This window comes from Benincasa hispida, chromosome 5 (genome assembly GCF_027475165.1).
Source record: "Benincasa hispida cultivar pf3 chromosome 5, pf3_genome.v1.1, whole genome shotgun sequence".
Classification (NCBI taxonomy): domain Eukaryota; kingdom Viridiplantae; phylum Streptophyta; class Magnoliopsida; order Cucurbitales; family Cucurbitaceae; genus Benincasa; species Benincasa hispida.
In genome coordinates, this window is record NC_143482.1 from 24,056,754 (window position 1) to 24,064,103 (window position 7,350).

The 7,350-nt window shown below is 35.3% G+C and overlaps 1 long non-coding RNA gene across 1 annotated transcript; it reads right to left on the bottom strand.

The window, feature by feature from the left end:
* Positions 1–349: 349 nt before the first annotated feature.
* Positions 350–6,962, bottom strand: LOC120077711 (uncharacterized). Its single transcript, XR_016529653.1, has 4 exons — positions 6,488–6,962; positions 5,936–6,403; positions 1,323–1,392; positions 350–1,124 (listed from the first exon to the last, which is right to left on the bottom strand). It is a non-coding gene; the product is annotated as an uncharacterized LOC120077711 (long non-coding RNA).
* Positions 6,963–7,350: the final 388 nt, after the last annotated feature.

Consider the following 7,350-nt stretch of genomic DNA (forward strand, 5'->3'; position numbering starts at 1 on the left):
AGTGCTCCTAATTCTAGGATGCATATGTTGAATGCAACAATGTCCATAGAGCTTATTCCTAAGTCTCTACTCTTTTCCTATGCAATGATGCAAGATGCACACAAAGACAAGGTGACTGCACACAATCATATCCTATCTCTAGGATGCATGCGATACGTTAATAGAAAACAATGCTTATTCCTAAGCTCTTATCTCTTGATTATGCATTCTAACCTGACTCTCCCAAGCCTAGATTCTAATCTGACTTTCCCAAGCCTAGATCCTGTCAGTAGACTACCCTCTCAACTATCTCTAATGAACGAATGAAGCATACATAATACAAGAGAATCGCATAGAATGAAGATCCCCAGTTATGTTAGCTAAGTGCTTCTCAACCCATTCAAGAGATTTAGCTACTCATGCGTAATAAACAGAGAGTGAACAGATATAAAGAAGTAAATTCAATTTCTATAGATAAGTTTGAGTACAAAATGACAACGGAAGATAAGGATAGAAAGCCTGGTAGCAATCCCTTGCTTCCCAAGGCCTTTACACTGTCAACTCAATTATGTTCAAAAGATAATCCTGCTACCACAGAAGCTGGCCCTCTCTCCGATCTCGATGCTTCCAACACTTTCCCAAGCTCACCGGAATGATCTATGGACACAATCTAACTTCTCTCGCTTCCACCTTAAAATAAAAGAAAATCTAAAAACAACGCTATTCTAACTATGGAGAAAAATTATCTAAGTATCCGAACTCGCCGAACCCCTTTTCTGAAGGTTGCCTTCGGTATTTATAGAGCTTCAGGGTGAAAAGCGGCTTCTCTCTTATGATTGCGCAAACGGGATGGCTTTAATTCTCTGACTGATGCGCCGAATATTTGTTACCGAAAAGCTGAGTGTACTTGTTATCATTAACGACTTGTCAACTTAATTCGGATTCAACCATCATCATCTTTCTATCCCATCGTGATTAATTATGCTTTTCACCCAGATGCACCCACCAAGTTGCACCGGCTCTATGCGGCAATCCTTCTTGAGCAAATGTTTGCGAGCACAAATCACCGCAAAGCCTTGCGGTAATGCTGCACTCGACCGTTGATTTCTTGTGATCGCACTTTTCGCCTTACGTCAATGCATATTCTGCATAAAAATACAAAAGTTAACTATTTTTATTCGATGAATGCATGCGACCGTAATGTTATGAACTTAATGCTTTTTGGACGCAATCTAACATATTTTATCAAGCAAACCTTCATTGTTTAATAACTTAGCAATGTAATAACGTGCATTTCTACCCATTATCAACGATCATTTAGTTAAATCCCAACGATTGTTTACCTGAGGCTACACGACACGACCAACTCTTAGTCTTCTTCTTTGCTAAAAACCGCATCTCCATGCTTCGAAACTTCATCACGAACGACTCGACTAACTCAAACACTTTGAATTACAGACTCAATAGCATGTTAATTATGCCCAAAAATACAGGGGCCCTTACAAATTAACACTTTGTAATTTAAAGAAAACTTTAAACGAGACAATTAAACTTGTAAACATTCATCAACGCCACCCACAAAAGCATTTAACAATTAAACACAAATGCAGAAAACCCACCTCTACTGTAAAAGAAGTTCAAAATAGAAGTGAAATTTGGAATATTATAAAATCTTGGCTCTGATACCAATTGAAGGAAAATCGTGCATGAGGATTTCCATGAGCAGCAGAATGATCGTTCCAAATTTTAATCATATATGAAAATTACAATTACAATCAAGAAACAGAAACAACAGGATATGCATAAATCGAAATTACAACATGCTTTACTAAACGATCAAGGGAAGAATTCACATACATTTGAAGACTCATCTTCAACACCCTTGATCACGAAGTTCGTTCATAGCAAGACGGCAACCACGAATACTCAAACAATACTACCGCTCCACTACATGATCAACGCGACCACGAACACAACGATCACCAAGGTCACGAACACAACGAATGCAGCGAACAACCTCCACAGAACCTCGACAGTGTCAAGTTAAGTATGACACCACCAAAAAGATTACCTTGGTATCCTCGATGTGAGAATCCAAAGTATAGCTTCTGTGTGGACTTGGTTAGAGGATGAGACCGGAAGAGGACAATCGTATAAACGATTGAGCAAGTGGGAGATGTCAAAGTCTATCGTATAGAATGATGCCCAATCGTTTAACAAAAGCTATGCGATCATCTAACAAAAGTTATGCGATCGTTTAGCTCATCGGTCAGTTGAGAGTCTATCGTATAACTCTCCACGATCATGTAGTCTCTCCAAGTTGTTGTTTAGTAAATCTTATTTATTTGATAACCTTTTTGTGAGAACTTTTCAAGATTGAAAATCTCAAATTAACATTAACTAAAATTAGGAAAACATTTTTTCTTTTATCTCACGATTATCATGAAACACCAATAACCTCTCACTCAATTGGTTATTAGAGAAGAAGAGATAGTTATCCAATAATTAATATTATTATAAATATAAATCATAACCAACTTACCATACTATATTTATAATCTATAGTTTTAATATTTCATCTCATGGAACATATAAACCATAGCTCTTTTTCTATTTCATGGCACTTAATGTAAATCTCATTTACATTAACCCTCCACTTGATATATCTCATACACCACACTGATCATATCATATATATTGAATTACCTTTTGTCAATTTGAACATTTCAAATCAACACCAAGAACTGATTCTCAACTTGAATCCATTGAGCTACCAAGGAAACCTTATGGACCTATAGCTCGAAGCTCCAACGGTACATGAATAACTGACTAAACTCTTTAGTCACGGAATCCACCATCTGTTAACTACCACTCCACTAAAGACCGACAGTTGAACTCTCCTTACTACAGATATATTATATGTCCATCTTAACCAATCAACATTGCGATAACTCTTCACAGACCGCTCGTAAGTACTGCTTGGCCAATAACCATTATGCCTCTGTAGTTACATCTAACTCCTTAAGTACCACTGATCCCTCTAATGAACACAATTCATAGTCTTACTATGACTAAGTCTTCTCTTTTAAAGAGAAGTTGTGGCCACTATGTTTAAGCCCCGGAATCAGCCTTTAAGGGAGCAATTTATCTACTTACCCATACTTCGGGGAAGGAGTGAATTCCATCTTGTGTAACTGAGTTTCCAGCTCCCAAATCAGACAAGTCCGCAAAAGGGTAGACATGTTGAGTTGGCAATCTAACCACTCTCACCTATACTAATCAAAGGATCACCTTCAAAGGCAAAAATTTCCAAAACACTCAGGATTGAGGTCATGTCACCTATGGTCGTTTAGATGAGATGTAAGTCTCCAGTATCAACAGCGTTATATACAGAGACGAATCATCTCGTGGTCTGGTCATATACAAACTCTTTGTATAGGACACCTCCGCTCGCATGTCTCCACATGAATGGTCAAGATCTACCATCTGTAGTCGTTTACAACACTTGCAAAACCCTACAATGGCCGTATCCGTAGTGTCACCAGGATCAGGAATCCCTCCTTAATCCTTATACTACAGAACTATTTAGGTTATCACTTAAGGCATGATTTACTTGTATATCACATACACATGCTTAATTTTACATAAGATAACCATGGAGCTTTTTTTTATTGGATTTGAGTAAATGTCAGAATGAAATAACACTTATTTTATTCATAACAATGTGAATATTACAAACAACAAGACTCCGAGAGAATTAAGACACCAATCTCAACAGAATGAATCAATTCGAACAACAACAACCGACGACGAGTTCAACGTAAACGTCACGCGATCTACATGACCAGAACATCACAAACGACTACAATGATGACAGCGGTGAACGGCAACGACCGACGATGAGTTTAAATGGTGATGATTGGTACGATCAAGGAGAAGAGAGTTTGGAAGAGAAAAGTGAGAAAGGAGAGAGAAGAAAGATAGTGAAATGGAAGAGAAATATTTTTTCACTAAAGGAAAAAAAATAAATTGATATCTTGAATGTCGGTTTTAAACCAACATTGTAGCCTATCTTTAATATCGGTTTAAAACCAACATTAAAGATCTAGTTTTCTTTTTTTTTTAAAAAAAAAAAAAAAAAAAAAAAAAAAAAAAAAAAAAACCAATGTTATACATCCGTTTTTACTTTTTTCCACTAACATTAAAGCCCAAAATTCTTGTAGTATATGAAATGAGATTTCACTTGTTATGATGCTCCTTTTAGCAGTAAACAACAATGAGGTTTTGATTCTCATTTGAAACAATGACAATAGAATGAAATTTCCATTCTAATTGATTTCATTTAGAATCCAAACTAAATTTTAGACTTCTTTTTTTATTTTTTTCCATTTTTATTGGGAAAAATATCCTTTTGACCCATGAGTTTTCAAGAATGTCTGCATTTAGTCTCTCCTTCATTAAATTTAAACAAAAAAATTGACTTGATGAGCGATGTGGCTTAATGACTTGAAAAATTTTATATTTTAATATTTCTCTCTCCTCCCTTCCTCTCCTCCCCTCTCCTCTTCTAATGGTGAAGCTTTTTTATTACATTCTCCTCTCTAATGGCTCTATTTTAACCATGGCTCTATCGAACAACTTACTTAACCTCACTGTAATAATCGGCTTCCATCCCCCTTCATCTCAACATCCTCAAATTTTCCATTTAATCCACTGAAACCATCAATCAACCTTTACTTTATGTTATTTCTCTCCTAACCAACATGTATAAGATTCTCACTAGTGGTTAGATAAATCTCAATCAGAATGCTTCTCTCTCTAGTGGCAAAAAGAAACCATATACATGAATCAACCTAAAGACTATCAAGTTAAGGGGAAAGAAGACTACTTTCTATTGAAAAAGTCCATCTATGGACTAAAGCAATCCCCAAGGTGCTGGATTAGAAGATTTGATGAATTTATGCAAAGAATTGGTTTCCTAGAAAGTCATTATGACAGTTGTGTCTACATCAACTCTAAGTCATTCTCTAATCCTATCTACTTACTATTATATGTGGATGGCATGCTTCTATCAAGAAATTCTAAGGAGGGTTTGAAACATGTTAAAGATCTCCAAAAATCAAGGGTTGAAATGAAAGATATGTGTTGTGTAAAAAGAATACTTGGCATAGATATTGAGAGAAATAGAAATGAACACAAATTATACATTAATCAATCTAAGTATTGTGATAAATTGATTAAAAATTTCATATAAAAGAAGCAAAAATAGTAAACACGCCCATTGCTCAACATTTCAAATTATCAGCAGATAATTCACCAAAGGAAACAGATTATGAGCATCAAAAGCTAATGTTGTACAATGCCCTATTCCCAGGCAGTGAAAAGTCTCGTGTATTTGATGATTTCTACAAGACCAGACATTGCCTATACAACTAGTTAGCTCAGTGGATACATGGCCAACCAAGGTAAGAGACATTGAGAGGCTAACAAATGGATCTTAAGGTACTTAAAAGGTACAAAAGAAGCTAAACTCCTATACCAATACTTAGACCCTAAGCTCTTTGGCTTTGTTGAATCAGACTATGTAGGGGATCTCAATAGGAGAAGGTCACTGTCAGGCGACATTTTCCTATTTGGAAGTTGTGTACTAAGTTAGAAGGCTTCCCTACAATCAGTGGTAGCCCTTTCTACCACTAAAGCAAAGTTTATTGCTATATTTGAGGCGATCAAGGAAGGCCTATGGCTAAAAGGTTTACTACAAGACTATGGTATTAAACAGAAAATAGTAAAAATTTTATGTGATAATCAAAGCACTATACATTTGTCCAAAAATTTCCAATACAACAATCAAACTAAACAATTCAATGTAAAGTATCATTTCATCAGAGAGCAGATTGAAAGGAAGAAACTTTTTCTTAAAGGTACATACATCGAACAATGCATCAAACATGCTTACCAAGACAGTCGCTCAGCTCAAACTCCAGAAATGCCTTTACATCATCGAATTTGAGCTACCTGAGAATGGTTAGAAACAAAGCGATTAGAGCAGAGGAGCTGATTCTAAGTAAATATTAATTTCAAGGTGAAGATTTGTTAAAAATAGTAACTGTAAAATCAACCTTTACTTTTTGTTATTTCTCTCATACCTAACATGTAACTCATCTTATATATAAAGGATCTAAAATAAAAAAATATATGTAGAGTAAAAAAAAATCAGAGAGAAAAAATCTCATCTGTATCTTGTATTTCTCCAAGAAATCTTCAATTCGAGCTCCTCTCTCTGGATGTAGGCTTAGTTGCAGAACTACATTAACACTTTGTGTCTTCTTCTTCTCTTTTATCAACTTGCATGCTTGATCAGTAGTTACTTTCTTCTTCAATCGTTGGCATTAGACATCTATGTTCTTCCTCGCCGTGAAATCACCTGAGATGGAGAGAATTTTAGTGTTCTGATAGAAAGTTAATTAAACCAGAGAGGTAAGTGACTGACTAGAATGACTTCTCTTACTCGTACGTGTTAAAAGCCTTCAGTTGCTATGTGGCAATCGTTGATCCACGTGTTTCAACACAACAATCACTCTTGGATCAATATCTCAGCTTGGGCCTTAGTGGAATTATACAAAAAGCACAATGCTCTCCATTGATACAATTCTTTTGGCTTTTTCCGACTTCTTTCATTGGTAAGTTGTCGTTCGATGGAGAATCGAATAATAGTCGACCTTGAACCACAATTTTCAATTTCTCATATGGGGTTTCTTTTCATCAAATACTATCAATGGAGAGCTATGAAGTTGAAAATGAGTTAACTCTGGATTTAGTGATGAGTAATCTTCATAAAGATGGAAACTTTTGTGTTGGGAGAGAGGAAATACCATAATCAACATCAATGATGAAGAAGAGAGAATTGAAAATGAAGAACCAGAAAATGGTGATGTTGAAGAGAGATAGAAAAGAGAGCTTTTTTCTCTCTCTTACGATTAAGAGAGAAGAGTGGGGATGAGAGAGAAATATTAAAATATAAAATTTTTCAAGTCATCAAGCCACATCACCCATCTAGATAATTTTTAATTTAAATTTAATGGAGTTTTTTTTTTTTTTTTTTTTTTTAGAATGACCTTTTAAAACTATTACTGAAAACTTGATACTAAAATGACCAATTTGAAACATAACGGACTAAATACACGCATTCTTAAAAATCTAGGGACCAAAAGGATAATTTTCCTTTTTTTTTATTTTAAAAGAAGTGGGGTTGAGTTATTTAAGCAATATAATGAACATAGAAATGGCTGGCGAAGTAAGCATTAGAAAACATTTCAAAGTCAAAATTGTCAATCTTTGGAGTATTAGAAAGCATTAGACTACTTAAGATAC